The sequence below is a fragment of the Nipponia nippon genome, unplaced genomic scaffold (assembly GCF_047370975.1).
Source record: "Nipponia nippon isolate SJK-2023a ecotype South Korea unplaced genomic scaffold, ASM4737097v1 scaffold_13, whole genome shotgun sequence".
In the NCBI taxonomy this organism is placed as follows: Eukaryota; Metazoa; Chordata; class Aves; order Pelecaniformes; family Threskiornithidae; genus Nipponia; species Nipponia nippon.
The window spans coordinates 11,842,696-11,859,949 of record NW_028262324.1 but is presented as its reverse complement, the minus strand read 5'-3'; the positions used below and the strand labels follow the sequence as shown (position 1 = coordinate 11,859,949).

The following is a 17,254-nucleotide window of genomic DNA, read 5'->3' as shown; positions in this document are numbered from 1 at the left end:
CCAGGGTTTGGGAATCGGAATAAACTGACTGTTCGGATTGGGTACGGCTATGGCAGCCACTCCAGCAGGGAGCAGAGCCGTCCTTCCTCCTACGTGTGCAGGCGACAGGGAGGGACCGACGCCTCTGTCTGGCACGGGACTCAGCCCGCGCATATCTGTGCCGGGCTTTGGGGGCCTCGGAGGAAAGGAGGGTCAAATATAAGCTTTGCACTTGCAAATTGTCACCGATAGCAATCCAGAGGCAGAGCCTGTGGCGAAGGGGAGGGGGTCTGTCCTGTAAATAAATGCACTTTTAAAAGCCTTGGGCAGAAGACGCTAAAGCAGAACTGCAGGGGAAAGCAGGACCTGAGAAACAACAAGAAACAGCCCCCACCGCTAAGGAAAGCGAACCCCCCGTCCCCCCGGCCAGCCCTTCGCTCACCTCCGCCCGGGGCTCCGGCACCCGCTGGTGCTCCCGGGATGGCAGCGGCAGCGTGGGGAGGAAAGCAGGGGCACGGCAGGGCTGTGACCGCGCGGCTTGTGACTGCCCACGCGACCATGAGCAAGGGGTGCAGCTGCTCAGAGTTTCCCCTGGAAGCAGCACTTCCCCAGGCAGGAAAACACCCCAGCCGGGGCGGCGGATTCAGCAGCACTTTGGGGACACAGGCATCCCCGAGCACACCCCGCGGGGCTGCCGGCCTGGGTCAGCAACTGATTTATCACCGCGCTGAGAAAAATCAGAGTATAAAGTAGTCAACATGCCTAGAGATTAGCCAGGAGCAGAGCACAGAAAAGGGAGAGTGGATCCCCCAGGCGCTTCCCCAATGTCCCCAAAGCAGGGGGGATCCTCGCCTTCACACCCGCTAGCCCGCAGGGACAGGGCATGCATCTTCCAGGCAGGTCCTGGCCAGGGACCACAAGTTCACCCCTCCTTGCACAGTGGTTTTGGGGAGCGAGAGCTCTCCAACACACATCACGAGCTCCCAGCTTGTGCCTGGGTGCTAACCCTCCTTGGCAAGGGCTGTACTGGGACTGTGCTGCTCACCGAGATGTGCTGCTCTGACGGGGCCCAATCCAGCCAGTGGGGCTTTGGCTGCAGGAGCCGAAGATGGGAACGGAGGAGGAGGCACGAGCCTGCGGTCCTCTGGGGAAGGACACCTGAACACCTGCACGCACTAGTTTCGATTTGGCTACTGCAAATGTAGGCTGGCAACCCCAAAACGTGCCCAGAGGCACTGGCAGCCTTACACCATCCCCACTCCAAGTCCCAGGTAACTCAGCCAACGTGACCGTGCGGCTTTAGCCCTGCAGCTGCCCCAGGGGGGACGTTCCCCAGATGCCCCCGGGGACGAGAGGGGGGGTCTGAGAAATCCCCTGCAGCCCCCACGTCGCTGCCTTGGCAGCCGGCAAGGAAAGGGTGCAAATTCTCCTGGGAGGATGAAGGGGGTTGTGCAAGAGCCTGGCAGAGGAGTTATTAATGACGGCAGGAATGTGCTCTGCACTCAGGTCCCCGGGGGAAGAGGGGCCATGCAGCCGGTGACGAAACCCCCCCGGAGCCAAGGGGCAGAGAAGGAGGTGGGTGAACCCACTGCCTGGCCGCGGCTCCCAGCACACCCCAGCAGCATCACTGGGAGCTGTGGGACAGCATCACAGCGGCCAGATTGCAAAAACTACCCACCGCCAGCAGCTACGCTGTATTTATGTCTAACATATGGTATTTCTACGTGTAACAGGCTGCAGGCATGCTCAGAGCCACCAGCGTCCAGCCAGGACAGCCCAGCCGATGCCTGGCAGGATATTTCCCTGCTCCCATGGTTTTTGCAGCCCACAGTGCTGGGATGGGGGGGGTTCAGCACCGCTCCCCATCCCGGCCAGTGCCTCGGCTTTCGGCAGGGCTTCCCCTCCCAAGGCTTGCGCGGCGGCGGTGGTGGGCTGGAGTGTGGCCAGCATTCCTGGTGCTCGCCTCTGACTGATGCGAGGCGGCGTACGGAGGCAGCTTTCCTGCGGCGGGGATTAGCACTCCGGGCACGTCGCAGCCTGCAGGAACTCCCCTGGTTTCCGCTCCGGCCGGTCAGCACCAGCGGCAAATCGCAAACCACCGCGGTGCTGAGTTGCGAGGCCTCAGCTCTGCCCCCACGGGCTGGCAACACCACAGGGAGCACCAAGGGATGGGAAGGACGAAGGAAGGGTTTTGCCTTTTGCTCTTGCACCCACCACCCTACCACCCACTCAAGGGCCGGCTGTTGTAGAGCACCCGGTACCCCAGATCTGAGCCCCCCAGGGGGTTGGGAGGGTTTCCCTTTTCCCAGGTGGGTTCATTCAGCAAAGCAGCCTGGTCCCCCCTCCGCGAGGCCATCGGAGATGCCTTACCAGTGCTTTCCAGCTACAGCCTTGCCGCGGGATGGGGAGGGACTGCCGGCGAAGTCAGCTCAGCTCCCGCCGCAGCCTGCGAGACAGAGGGGACGTCAGCACCCGCAGCAGCCGCCGCCGTCCCCGCGCCCCGCTGCCCTCTCCCCCCCGCGCCACGGTCCAGCGCCCAGGGCTGCTGCCGCCTTCCTCCTCCTCCTCGCCATCCCTCCAGTGCGGGGCCAGCAGCTCACACCCGCTTGCTCCGATCTCTCATGTGTGAAGAGGGGATGATTCTCTGCTCCACTTCATCAAACCCACCCAGGGATGGGAGAGGAGGCGGCTGAAGCCGCCCCAAGCGATGCCCCGGGGCAAGAGGGGAGCGCAGGCACCCCCAACCTGCCGAGGGATTTTTTGGGGGAGAAGCAAAGCGAGTTCCTCTGGACACGCCAGCGTTCCCAGCCCCACCACTCCGTCTCCAGACAGCCGGGACCGGTGGCAGGGAGGGCTGGCCACCGACTGGGGACCTTGTCCCCAGGGATGAGAGTCACCTTCTCCATCCCCAACCGCGCAGACAGATGCTACAGCATGAACCACACATGGTCTGGGAGCACCTCATGCTGCTCAAGCCTTGACTCAGCCAAAAAAGCACATTTTGGCCAAATTTTTCAAAACGGACAGTTTCCTCCTGCAAGTGTGCACGATGGGGGAACACTTGTCAGCAGCAGTGGCTCAGGGTAGAGCTTTGGGTCGAAAGCAGAGCAGGGCAGGGCCCCGCAGAGCTGGGGCAGTCACTTTGCCTGGCCCTGCCACCCCCTTCCAGCCCCCAAATCCTGCAGGAACTGCCCCTTCTCCCCTCTCTCATACTGAAAAAGAAACCTCTCTCCAGCCAGCCCTGCTCACCTGGAGCCGGACAGAGCCTTCAGCTGCTCCCGAGGGGCTCCGGCTTGCCTGGCATGGGGGGGATTCAGCCCCTGCGGCACCCCCAGCTTCACAGCCCTGAGCATCATCCCAATGGACTCCTGTCCCGGCGGGAGCCCAGGTTTCACATCTCATCCAGGGGAAACATCCCAGACGGATGGGGATGGGGCGCAGGCAGGTTTTTGCTGTGCTGCCATCTAACCCTGCTGGGAGTAAGCTTGGAAGGGAGCCCAGCCGCAGCCTCCTGCCTTTATGCCCTCGGCCACCAAGGCATAGCAAGGGGAGAGCTTGCACAGAGATGGCAGCAAAGGAGAAAGAGCTGCTGCTCCCCCAGCACTGCCATCGCAGCCTCCCCTGCCCCAGCTGCCCCGACCCACGCAGCCGGTGCGTTACCCAGACCACGGCACGCCGCCCCATGGCACGCACGCCGGGCTTGTTCAGTTGCAAACGCCACGGCATGATGGTGGAAACCACCGAGCAAACCTCGGCGGGGTCGGTGTAACGGCGGGCAGCCGCCCGCGTCCCTCTCGCTGGGTGGGCGCCTGGGGTGGCGGCTGCCACGCAGAGGATGTGCCACGCCGCAGGTTTATTTTGATGGCCTCCCCTTCCCCCTGCTAATAAGTTTTGTCACTATTTTTAGTGCATTTGATTAGGATAATAAGCAGCAGCTGATTGACAGCTCTTTAAGACTTTGAATGGTTTGTAATTTGTACTTGACTAATATTCGCTGGCAATAATTGCGCAGCGGGATGGAAGGTGGGGGAAGCTGCAGTCTCAACTCCAGGCTGCAGCACATACAAATAAGGCTGCGCCGCGTACACACGTGGCGTCCCTGTCCCCGCCGCCTGCGCATGCTGTGCCACTTGGGCTGCCGGGCACACGCTGCAAGGTCATGTCTGTGTTTAGACAAAATAGGACCAGAAAAGCCACCAGGGAAACCCAAATATGCCTCAGCCTGGGGTCAGCCATCCGCTGGGGCGACGAGGTGCACGGTCCTCTGAAGGGGAAGGCACAGGTCCCCGCGCAGCTGCCAGGCGGATGGATGCACCTGCATCCCTCACGCTCCCAGGTTTGGGTATTTGGTGGCTGAAAGTGGCTGCTCCAGCAGCAGCCGGCACAGCCTTGCTGTCGGCTCCGTAGCAGGGCTGCGATCCCAGCCGGTGCATCGCCACCACGGCTGGGCTCAGGCACGCTCCAGCAGTACCATCCCCGTGTACTGCTGAGTTTTTTGGGGTCTTCCCAGCCCCCTGGTCCCCTCCCAGGCCGTCAGGAGGGTGCCAGAGCTGAGCCCAGCCACACACCCTGCCCGGGGCAGAGGCTGCAGCAAGCAGAGAGCTGCAGCAAGAGGCCACCCCCGCCCTCCCCTCTCCAAAAGCAATTAAAAATGAAGCACACTCAGCTGCACAACTCAGCTCGGATCAGATCACAGCACACGAGACAGCGACGTCCCCGTCCTCCCCCACCGGCGCTGGAAATGCCGCCTGACCTGCCCAGCATCCCTGCTCCTCCAACACCCGCATCCCCAGGGATTCTCCCCCCCCAAAAATTAACTGGCAAGTTGGGATGCAGGAAAAGGCTGGATCCTCTGCCCTACCTCCCACTGCAGAGATGCTCTTGGAAAGACAACAGCGAGGGGAACTGCTGCTCTCCGGCAGGTCCTGCTCCGGCTGTTTTCCACTGCACCCGGATCCCTCAAGGATACAATGGCCGTGGGTAACGCCAGGCTGATAGCGGGGCTGGCGGTGGAGGGGGAAACGATCTTATCTTCTTTTCAAAGACACTAACAAAAGACACTGATTGGGAGCAGACAAAACACAGCAGTACGGCTTCTGCGAGGCAGAAGCAGAAAGCTTGGGAAATGCGGCGACAGGCTGGGGCCCGACACCAGACACTGAGCCTTGGGGAGGGAGACATCTCTGGCAAAACAGGCTCCATCCTTGGGGCTGCTAAGGAGCCGGGTGGGTTCCGAGCGGCACCGCCGGCAGATGGGATGGGGTGGGTGCTGGGGGAGAGGCGGGCAAGGGGCCGGAGGCACCAGCACCCACCACTGCCGGAGGGAGCCGAGCCACGTCCCCGGCTCGCAAAGCCCCAGAGAGATTAATAACGGCACCTGTCTCACGCCAGACTGAAAAATGAAGCGTGCAGGATGGCGGGCGAGACAAAGCAGCCTTGCAGCCTACGGCAGCAGGCACTGGGGACGGAAAGGAGCAGAGAGCAGCGATCCTAAACCCACCCTGACCCGCTCCATCCCCCTTTGCACACAATTGACCTCGTCCCAGCAGGACCAGGGTCAGCCAGGGCAGATTTGTGCAGGACAAACAGAAGTCGCCTGCGAGGTGTGCCATTAAAAAGAGAGATCCCAGGCTGGCGGCAGGCAGGCCGGCAAAAGCCAAAGGGCACCTTGCCATCCCCGGTGTCCCCCAACACAGGCAGCACCGTGCCGAGACGGTGGCCTCTGTGCTGTAACCACTGCGAGGGTGGTACCCAAACAGCCAGCACCCAGCACCCCGTCCCCATCCCTGCATCGCTCCCCGCTCCCTCCCTGGATTTTGGCATGAAACGCAGTCCCAGACACGCACACACAGCAGTTTCCCCTCGGTCCCAGGGGATGCTACTGAAGTTTTGCCTTTTCCCAAGGCTGGGGGCCAGTGAATGGCAGCACAGCCCCCGGTGCTTTGGGGAAAGCCCTGGCTCAGCCCCCCATCCCCTCCTGCCACCCGAATATGGCAGGTCAATGCGTCCCCCATGGAAAAAGCGATTCCCATCCCCTGTCCCGTGCCATCGGGCTTTGCTTGGTACAAGACGGGGAACACAGGGGCACGTCACTGCCAGGCTGGGACCAGCCCCACTGCAATGAGTCCCAAGGGCCAGTGAAAAAGGGGGAGCTGCTCCCCCGGCCCCATAAACCAGGGTTTGATGCTGCAGATCCTCTCTCTGTCTGGCTGATGCCACGAAGGCACGCCTGGGTCACGCCTCCAGCCCTTCTCCTCCACAAGGACACTCGATTCACACCTGCACTGATTCCTAAAACAACAGGAGAGATGCAGAGATGCTCACTTCATCTCTCGGCTCCAGTCTGGGGACCAGGGGAGCCACTGCTGTGGGTAGCTGCCCCTGATGGCCACCCGGGACCCCTACTTCACCCAGCGACTGTATGTTGAAGGCACCCAAGTTAAGGCACCCCAGCCCTCCCCTGGCTCCCCCCAGCTGATGGAAAACTCTCCCAGTTAAAAGGGATCGCTGGCGGAGGAGAGGGGAGAGCAACACGGCTGCTGCGTGGGGACCCGGCTACACGATCCCCACATACTTAAGTCCCAGCCCCTCCCATCCGACCCTGTCAACTCCCATTAAATTTAAAACCATCTTAATTAAAGCTCCACAGCCCAAGCTAGCAGGGGCCAGTGGGTCATGGAAGGGGAAAGGATCATTAAATCAACCATCCAAATTCACCCTCCCAAGCATGGGGGAGAGTCACAGTCAGGAGCAATGCAAATGCCTCTGAAAAGACCTGTCAAAACAGGGAGTTTAAAAGTCCAAACCAAACCCCTGAGATGCACAAAAGCAGGTTCTGGATGTTTATCTGGTCAAGAACCTTGGAAACACCAAGCACACACACAGGGAGCCGTGCAGGGAGCTCGAGCTCTCCCCACCGGCGGGCCCCCCATAAGCACTGTCTTGCATAAGGCTGGCAAGGAAAAGCTGCAGGCCTTCTCTCCCTGAAATAAAGCAAGCGGCTGCCCAGAGCAAGCGGGATGTGCAGCAAGTTGTGCTTGCTGGTGCAGAGCCACCGAGCGCTCGGTTTTAAGCCTTTTTCTCCTCCAAGGGATGGGAGAAGGGAAGGTGGCCATTGCCACGCTGCAGCAGACCTGGGTACCGATGGGGCCACGTCTTCAGATCCCCCAGCGTGCGGATGCGGGCAGCCTGGGCTCACCCACCGCAGCGCTTGCCCACAGCCCCGCGCACCACGTCGCTGGGAGCTGGGAAAGCTTAGCACACTCAAAGCTTCCTCCGAGGCAGTGGGTTTTTAATGCACATCGCCAAGCGGCATGGAAGGCTCCGGAGGGAGCTGGCAGCTGCCTTTCCTGACCAGCACGCCACCGAGCGAAGCTTGCGGGAGCTCCTGGCACACCGCTCCCCGGCATCACACGCAGAGCCGTGGTGTGTGGTGGGTGCTGGGAGCTGCAGCCCCTTGCAAAGGGCTGCATAGGGAGCCACTGCTGCACCCACAGAGCATGCGCAGCCAGCGGTGCCCCATCACCCCTTTCCACCCCCGTGCAGCAACAAAGCCACCCCAAAAATCAGGGCTCCCGCAGCTCTGCCAGCCCTGTGCCCTGGTCCAGAGGAGACCCTTCAGGTTCAGGGCGCTGCTAGGAAGTGTTTGGGGTCAGCGAGGAAACACAGGTCGATTGAAGGCTCCTGGAGCCCCCGCTGTCCCCCGTTATCCACGCATGAGTGCTTTGGGAGAGCTTTGGGACAGGCAGAGAACAAGCACATGGCTCCTGCAAACCCAGCTCGAGTCTGCTGCTTGCACGTACAGAGGAAAGGGGAGCCACGGGGAAGAGGGGAGCGCCTCGCTTCTCGGCCAGCACGCGTCCCCTGTCCCTTTCTGCACTGCGAGGGCATCCTGGCAGTTAGAGATGGAAAAAGAAGCTTTTCCACCACAAGGGTGGTCCAGCACAGGAACAGGGGTTGGAGAGGTGGTGGGATCTCCAGCAGGAGATGCTCAAAGCTGGCCGGGCGCTGTGCAGCCTGACCTCACTGGTGCTGCTCCAGGTTGGAGCAGGGATGCCTACCGGTGCCTCCCAGCCCGACTCAGCCTGCGCTTCCAGCATCCCCACCGGGACACCAGCCAAAGACAGGAATTGCCCAACCAGTTCCAGCAAATGCTTTCCAAAGGCACACAAAGCCTTTGGCCTGCATTAACCTTAAGCCGGCTTCTCCCAGACAGGTGATGAGGGCAATGCTCTCCTCCTGCCAAGTCCAGGAGAAGGAAACAGAAGGAAACGCTTCCAAGGGCAGGAGCACCCGCGGGGCTGGGAAGCGCCGATGTCGAGCCAGGCTGGCACTGGGAGCCGGAGCTCCTGGTCACTGGGACTGCCTGGAGCCATGGGGCGATGCTTCCCCAAAACAGCCCTCTAACTCAGCACGGGGGGTTCAGTGGCCCCCAAAATGTACATTTTTAATATTAGCCTCCAGGCACGCTGGTATCCACAGGCTCCCGGCACCAACCACCTAATTCTCCAGTTTCCCATGGCCCTATCACATCAACACTGTTCCCATCCTCCTCCAGGCGAAGCACCAGGACGAGGGACTGGCCCCACTGGAGGGGGTGACAGTGACCCGAGCTGGCCTCTTGAGGAGGAGGGAGGATTTCTGTTCCCCATTTCTGCAGTGCCTCTCCCAGCACGGCCAGCCTCGGGCTCCAGGAAACGGAGTTTGCTTCTGCTTTCTGGAAGGGGACATCTGCCCCGGCTGGTCCCTGGCCGTGGCACAGCACCCAGCCCACCCCATGCCCGGCTCCTGGGGAAGGGGCAGGCAGCAGCGAGAGGCTGATGTGACTCACGGGTGGCTCAGATCCGGCCAAAACGGTGCTGCCACCTGCGCGTACCCTGACTCGAGGGCTGCCGCACCCAACAGCACCCGACGGTGCCGCAGCAATTTCAGCCCTGGGTGAGGACGGCGGCGCAGGCAGGCGGCAAATCCCCAGGGCAGGGGGAGGAAGGGGGCAAGGAACACGCAGGAGGCAGAAAAGCTCCGGATCTGAGCAAGTTACAACCACCCTTGGCCACGCTGGCGTCACTGCTAAAACATTTCCACTTTCCGAGAAACCAGCCCATCCAGTCCAGCGAGCAGAGGAGCTCCCCAGGGCTCCACCGGCCCTCCGGCGCCGGAGCTGCAGCCCCACCGGCCCTGCAAAGGGGTCCCGCAGGACCCCCATGGCAGCAAACCTCCCAGCAATCCTCCTGACACAGAACACGAACTGAAACACTCCCTGGTAAAAACGGGAAAATGCAGGGAGGGTATTTGCACCCTCAATACAAACCCTGTGGGGCCGGGCATCGCCCCACTCCCGGCGCAGAGCCACGGGGACTTGGCAGGACACGTGCCAGGGTTCACTGCCACAGGAGGGTATGAAGGAGAAGCCAGGCAGAGGCCGAGGGTCTTTCATCACTGATTTCCAACACTTTGCAGACCCCTGAACAGTTTCAAACGAATAAGCAAGATCCCATGCAGCAAATTTATGCTGATTATCGGCTTATTTTCCTGGGTTACTCTGGGACTCTGGGGCATCTGCCCGACACAAGCCACATGCTCCGGGGAACTGCGGGGCCACCAGCCCTAACACACACATGGTACAGGGGCAGTGGGTGGCTGTGGGTCAAGGCTGGGTGGTCAGGATCAGCCTCCAGCAATGCACGCTCAACTCCTGCTTTCACCTCCATGGGCACAGATGGGACCGGGAGCAGCTCCCGCAGCAGTGGGCACAGTCCGGGACCGTGGCTCTGGTCCCGGCACCGTCAGACCCCACGCCGAGGCATGCCGGGGGAGCCCGGACTTCGCTGGTGGCAGAGCCCTGAGAGATGCTGGTCCCCACAGCCACTCCCATCTGCACCACCAAAACAAAGCAACTCGCTCAGGATGCGTCAGAGGAAGCAACCAGGGAGGGTCTTGAGGGGCAAATGGAGAAGATCAGCCAGCCCCGGAGAGCATTTCCATACCCAAAAAGCTGCGTCAGATTCCCCAGCCACTCCTGGGGTGAGCGGGATGCTCAGCAGCTCTGCCAGAGCCGCCGGGAGAGGAGCCGGCCGGGAGGTGAAGCCCCAGACAGTGCTTGCTATAAACAGCCCGAGCAGATGAAAAACAAAGAAAAACGCTGAGCTGGTGTCTTTTATCCCTGCCGCTCCTGGAGGGGAGAGCTGGGCTCCGCACACCTCCCGGCCCTGCACCGCTCGCTGCAGCGGTGGTGGGGAGCGGAGACAGGCTATGGGCGCGGTGGATGGGACCAGCCCTGAGCTGCCAGCATCAGTGGTGTGGGATGAGCTGCATGTGGACCTTGCACCCTCCCATGGCATCTCTCCAGCCCTTGCTGGTGCTGCTCTTCTGACCCAAAATAACCACCCCGAGCTGGAGCTGCCCCGCTCCCCAACCTCGAGCAGAGCCTGCGGGGATGGGATGAAGGGCCAAAGGGATGGAGGGCATCCTCTCTGCTTTCCATCACCTGTGGCTCACGATGGCTTCAGCACAGCCCACCCAGACCACGGCATGAGAGCTATCCCCACCCCCAAAGCACCAAGAAGGGCTCAGATTAGTGTATGTACACACACGGGCATGCACATCCACACATGGCCGTGCACGTGTGCAGGCAGCCGGGGCGGGCAGGCAGCTCCCTGCAGCTGCCCCCGCGGGCTGCTCTCCTTGCCCGGCCCCAGCCGCACACACCGGTCCCAGCACCCTGAGCCTTTCCACCCCACACACTGCCAAACTCAACTGTCCGTGATGTTGGAGCATGAAACTCATCCCGGTCGCAGTGACTTTTGCAGCTACATATGCACTGTCCCTTGTACCACGACACCCTCCCTGCCCGGTGCAGCAGGGTGCTCACCGGCATCTCCCCCTTGGCCCTGCCAAGGCTTCCCGATCCCTTCCCCGGCACAGCCGAGCCCCACCAGTAAAGGAAAGGGCCCGGCTGAGCAGGGAGTGACTCTAACAGCCTTTTTGTGTTGTTTTTTTTTTGCAGAAGTCACCCAGTGCATGCTTCCACCCCAGGAGCATCCTGAGCCCAGTATGGTACTGCCGACCCTGCTGCCGCCGGCACCAGCTGCAGCCCGGCAGCACCCCAAAACCACCAAGCCGTGAGGGCTGGTTTTGGCCGGGGAAGTCGGTGCCCAGCCGGGCCATGGTCTGGGGAGGAAGCCCTCGAAAACACTGAGAGGCTGCGGCTGTGTGGGCGAGGAAGGTGATGGCGCTTCATGGAAATCAGATTATATTTGCCCTGCCTAAGGAAGAGCTTTGCCCATGGTGCATGCACGGTGTAGGGCAGCGCAGCGGGGGCTGGCAAAGGAGGGGCGGGAGAGGGGGAAACTGAGGCATGCACTCGGCGTAAAGCCTCACCAACCTCCGACGGCAGCTTCCCAGGCGCTCTCAGGGAAACTGAGGCACGCAATGCTCCTCACCAGGTGGGGAAGCAAGGTGGAGCAGTGAAACCCAGACACACTGCTGCACCTCTGTCCTCAAATTCCTGCTAAAGTGCCCTGAGGTGAGACATCTTTAGGATCGATTTAGCACTGACCCGACCCCATCACACTGCCCCCAAACACAGGCATGGCGTGGGAATGGGGACGCTGCATGGGAAGGGGGCACGTGGCTCGGGACAGGCTGGACTTGTTAACCTCACCCATGGTGGAGGGGGCAATGCAGCAGTGAGCTTTTACCCCCATGGACCAGGTTTTTGGTGGCCAAGATCGCCAAACACAGTGGGGAAGGATGGGAGCAGCCACGCCGGGTGGAAGCTATTTTTGCAGCATGCAGTCAGGTTTTCGTCCACCCATCCAGCCCTAACACAGCGGGCTCGGCGCCAGCCAAATCCTCACGGTCTCAGGAGCGATACCACAACAGGTCAAGCATGGGACAGGGCTGGGAAACTCGGGGCCGGCCGCCGAGCCTTGCAGCGCGGGGAAGGAAGCGCAGCACAGCCTGAGCCACAAGTGTCCCTGCGTCACGCGTGGGCAGAGGCGCTGACCCAGCAAAGCCGCTTGCCCCTCGCTGCGGACCCCAAAGCCATCCCGGTGCCCTCCTGGCGTGGGGGCCCACGCGTGCCAGGCTGCACGCCTTGCCCAAACCTCCGCCAGTTCTCCGGCTGCGAGGCGAGGGCAGGCTCGCTACACACATGCCCCATTTCTTATATTTTTCCTTAAACACCCAGGTGGTTCTGTTCCCCAAATTCCTCCAGACGAGCCCACTGATCCCGCATGCCAGCCTATGGATATTTCGGATGCTGCATCTCCACCGAGACCACCTGGAGCCAAGGGGCTCTGGCAGATTTCTTTAAGGTCTGAATTAAAATCAACGACGAGCCCCCGCCTGGCCCAGCGCTCGATGCCCCGCGGCAGCCCTGCCAGCCCCCAGCCCTCCCAAACACCTCCCCGCTCCGCAGCGAGGGCAGCCAGGAGATCCGTAGCCTGAAGGGAAGTCAGTGCAAGACGCAGATTTGCAGGTCCTGGTTCTTGGCCCAGGTTCAAACCACATTTGTTCCTGAAATCTGTTTCAGGGCTTTCTTTTCAAAGCATGCGTGTGCAGAGGCATGTGCAAAGCAGCACCGGTTCCTGCTGCAGCCAGCGCCGAGGTCGCCTGTGCCAACACGGGGCCAAGTTGGGGGCCTGGGTGCACCCGAGCACCAACTGAAGCCCATGCTGATGTAGCCATGCTCAGTCGATTAATTATATTATTTTTTTCCCTCCTAAGCACAAAATATACTGGGCTATCTCACAGCTTGCTGCACATTTAAAGATGAAGGACCAAAGGCATTACTATTTTTCTGAGGCCTGCTTTAAAATAGCCCCGCGACACACTGCACATTTTTTGCTGATGGGCGGAAACTTCAGCAAGACGTGAGCCCCGGGGGAGTTTGTCCGCGCCACCCGCAGCTACAGGCAGTTGAAAAGAGGAGTTTGGACTGGAAACAGCGACAGTTTGCACTCCCATCCCAGGAACAGCCATGCAGGGGTGGTTATTTCCATCCAGAGGTCTGAGCTGCTCTCTGGGCATCAGATGAAAGGGATCCCTCCCGCACGGAGCAGCGCAGGGACATGATGTTGTTGGCCGTTTCCCGCGGCCCATGGGACGCGTGCTGGACGCGTCTCCAGGCGGGCTCCGGGGCGAGATGCGGAGTGCCATGGAAGTGAGCTCAGATGGGAAATTGTTCCGAAAGATAAAGGAACAAGTTGGAAACCGAGCTGCAAAACAGACAGTACAGGAAACAATAGCGCTTCAGATAGGCTTTCAAATTTCCCCCAGCGATGCCAAGAGCACAGCGCTTTGTCCCAGTGATGCTCGGGGGTTCCCCCCCCTTAGACATGCTGGGAGGAGGCGCAGACTGTTTGCTCCCTCCTACCTTTTCTCTTTCATGATGTTTGCTGGTCATTAAAACGAGGCGTTTGGGGCCAAGTCCTTCAGATCTCATTGGATAGGAGTTTTAGCTCCGTGATGATCCCTGCCCAGTGGCAGGGAGAGGCAGACAGGATTTCGGAGGCACGGGAGCCTCATGGTCTGTCCCCTCCTCGCCTCGGTGAGCCCGGTGAAAGGACATTGCTTCCCGGGAGCTGCGCACGCTGCTAAAGCCCATCCCCACCTCAGGACCGCTGACGTCCCCTCCATGCCACCAAGGCAGCAAAGGAGCCTCTTGCCTCAGCAGCAGAGCCTCCGTGCAGGTCGGTCACCACAAACTGTAGCTCTTTTCCTCGTCTCGTCCCCCAGCTCCCCGGCCGGGTGCTGGGACGGCCCTTTCTGCCTCCCCACGGTACCTCCATGATTTTCCATCACTCTGGCACAAAGTCATTGAAGGGCAGAGCTATCGCTAGGGCATCTCCATCACACAGGGCGTACTGCAAGGCCACTAACGATCGAAACAGGGAACATTGAACTTCCCTTAGCTGCTGCTACGCCAGCCAATAAATAACCCCATCTCCAAAAAAAGAAAAAAAAAAAAATATCGGGCTGTGTTTTGGCAGAGCCACCGAGGCGAGGTGTTTGGAGGAGCCTCTGCCCTGCTGCTCCCAGGTCAAAGCTTGGAACCGGGAACCGACCCTCGATCTTTCAAGCAAAGGTGCCCTTCTCTGACAAACGAGCACTAACTGGCTAATGATTACAGAGGCGCAGCTCCCTGGGGAGCCAGCACACGGGTCTCATCTCAGAGACATCGAATGGCCAAGGTTTTGCTATGGGTCGGACCCTGAGCCAGCACGAAGTGGCGCAGAACAGCTGGCTTAGCACCAGGCAGCCCAGGATCAGCCTCTCCGGCTGCAAAGGTGTCGGGAGCAGCCCCACAGTGGAAATAACAAAAAGGATACTGCTTTAAAGCGCAAGACTGCCGATGTCCCCCTGCACGTCCCCATCCTTGTGCCTCCCCGGAGAGCCCTGCCAGCCCCCCGCCCTTGTTTGACCAACACGTGCCGCATGGGGGGCCCGGGCACGTGTTGAACTGAGTGTGTGAGAGGGGTCTCTGAGCCTGGCAGGGATGAACAGCTTCCCACCATTAACGGCTGGACCTTGGGAGAGGTTTGTCATGACTGGGTTCGCCTGCCCGCGCACTGGTCACTGCTGGCAGGGGGTATCTCCTTGGCTGAGAGCCCCCCAGCTCCCTCCTGCCGTACACCTCCTCCTCTGGGCAGCACCAGCTGGGCAGGAGGAAGAAAAATCAAGTCTTTTGTTGCCCCCTTCCCACAGCTCCGTTTGCATACAGCACTGCTGGGTACATGCTGTCCTGTCCTGTCCCTGTCCCCGCTGTGCAGGCAGGAGCCCCCCAGGAACCCCCCGGGCTCTGCACCCACCACTGCCCCCAGCTCCTAATGCCACGGGGCGTGGGACCCGCTGTGGGGGACCCCCGGCTGCACTGAGCAGCCACATCGTGTCCCTTCCTTTGCATCGCTCCGGGCGAGCCAGTGGCACACACAGGGTAGCACAACCCACTCCCTGCCACCTACGACCTTTACTGCTGCTCGACAGCATTGGGACCGGGACCAGGACCGGGACTGGGACCAGGAGCACAGTCACCTCCTGGCCCCAAGTCCAGGGTGCTGAGCCCTGGGACACCACAGCAGCCGCCGGGGCAAGGAAAGGCCAGGGGAGGAGTGCGCTGTGCAGGGCCAGCAAAACGCGGGGAGATGCGGCAGACCCCCACTCATTTCCAGCGGGTCTCACAGGAGGCTGCACAGCTCCCTGAGACGATGCTTGGCACCAGACAGGACCGCACTGGGGTCAGCGCCACAAGATGCCACCCCCGCTCCAGCCCCTGTCCCCAGCGCATGCAGCCCTGTGCGGTGGGCCCCGTCCCCGCAGGCTGCCCCCCGTGCCTGTCCCAAATGGCACCAGGCTGCAGCACAGCCCACGGGGCAGCGAGCAGGGATAAAATCCCATCCCAACCCCAGGGAGGCTTGGCAAAAACCCACGATGCTCTTCCGTGGCACCGGGGACCATGACAGGGACGGTGGGGACACACCAGTGTCACCGCTTGCAGCCACACATGGGGACTGGATCGCCCAGGCTGCGATGGGGGAACTTCCCGGCTGGATAAAGCTTTTAATCAGGCAACCTGGGGCTCTGCAGCCCCCAGCAGCCTGGAGCCAGCCAGCCTCGGCGAGGGGCACAGCGAAGAGCCTGGCCGGACACAGCTCTCCAGGCCCACCAGGGCTGGACACGAGCCCCAGAATTACCGGTGAACAAACACGACAAGGGAAGCGGATCAGGAGACATCAAAGCAGGGGGGAGATGAATATTTCATGTCCTGGCCTACATACAGCCCGGCTCTCCCCGCCCTGCGCTCCCGGGGGTCCCCCACAGCCCCTGATCACAACAAAGGGGAGTTGCAGGCAGGCGGTGCCGCCCCGCCAGACCCCACGGCCGCCCCGCCGGACCCTCAGCATCCCCGGCTGGGCCCGTATCTGCCCCACTAGACAGCGGCGTCCCCAGCCAGACCCACAGCCGACCCACCAGACCATGGGCATCCACCGCTGGACCCATAGCCACCCCACCAAAACCCATAGCCGGACCACGAGCATCCCTGCCGGGACCCACTGGACTGCGGGCATTCCCCGCTGCCGGACCCACGGCCGCCCACCGGAGTCTGGGCATCCTCGGCTGGACCCATAGCCACCTTCCCACAGTGCCAGCATCCCCGGCCGGACCCACAACCAGCTCACCCGACTGCGGGCATCCCCCCGCCCGCCCCGCTGGGACCCCAGGGGCGGACCCCGGGCATCCCACCGCCGGACCCCGGGCATCCCCCACCGCCCACCGCAGCGGGGCATCCCCCGCCGAGCCCCGCGGCCGCTCCCCGCTCGCTCACCTCCCGCCTGGGTGCGCAGCGGGGCCGGCCCCGCCGCTCGCCTCCAGCGCTCGGCCCCGGCTTTGTCTCCGCGCCGGGGGCGCGGCCGCCGCCGCCCCCCGCCGCCGCCGCCGCCGCCGCCGCCGCCGCGCTGGGTGCCCGCACCGGGCCGGGCCGAGCCGAGCCGGGCGCTCAGGGCTCTGCCGCCGGCAGCAGCAGCCAGAGCAGCAGCATCAGCATCGCGCAGCACCGCGGATCCGGCGCGCTGCTGCCTCGCCCGCCCCCGCTCACCCCTTCTCCGGGGCGGGGGGGGGGGGGGGGGGAACCCACGGGGAGGGGAAAAAAAAGGAGAAAAAAAAAAAAAAAGAGGAATATGGCAGCAAACCGGAAACGGCGGACGGGGGAAAAAGCAGCAGCCCCTCCCCTCCGTGGGTTGTTTTTTATTTTTTAAGGGAGAAGGCTCCGGGCAGCCGGGCTCCGCGGGGCGCGCAGCGGGCGAGGGGCCGCCCCCGCCGCCGGCTCAGCCGCCGCGCCCCGGCCCGCGGGGAGGGGAGCGCCCGGGCCACGCGTGGGAGCGGCGGCCCCGCGGGTGGGGGCCGTGGGGGGCTCCCCGCCGAGCCCCGCGCCGCCGGCCCCGCCGGGCTGCGGTGGTGTGTTTGCCTGGAAGCCGGAGCTGGTAACAGAAAAGGGAGGTGACTTTCAGGAGGTGAAAACCTGGCTGGTTTGGGGTTTGCTTTATTCAACAGTTCTAACACGCAGCAAACAGCAGGGAGAAACGCTGTTCTGTCAGACTCTGCGCTGGGATCTGCGTGTCTTCACCCCCAGGAGGGACACCTCGCCGGCCCAGGGGCTGCCGTGCACGTTCCCCCATCTCTGAAGTCAGAAGGAGGCAAAACTTAAGTGTAAAGGAAAGGCAGGGAGAACGAAACCACGTCCTGGGCCTCCCTGGGGAGCCCCCGGGAGCCCCTT

General features: G+C 62.1%; 1 protein-coding gene across 2 annotated transcripts in view; it reads right to left on the bottom strand.

Annotated features, from left to right (window-relative positions):
* Window positions 1–16,563, bottom strand: part of SRC (SRC proto-oncogene, non-receptor tyrosine kinase) — a 29,627-nt gene extending 13,064 nt beyond the window's left edge. Inside the window, exons 1-2 of one of the 2 annotated variants that reach the window (XM_087749746.1) lie at window positions 16,307–16,563; window positions 2,350–2,425 (exon numbers count right to left, since the gene is read on the bottom strand). The gene's annotated coding sequence lies outside the window, so the exon portion shown is untranslated. Of the gene's footprint in view, window positions 1–421; window positions 676–2,349; window positions 2,426–16,306 lie in introns of those variants that run through there. The other variant, XM_087749747.1, reaches the window with a different exon arrangement.
* Window positions 16,564–17,254: the final 691 nt, after the last annotated feature.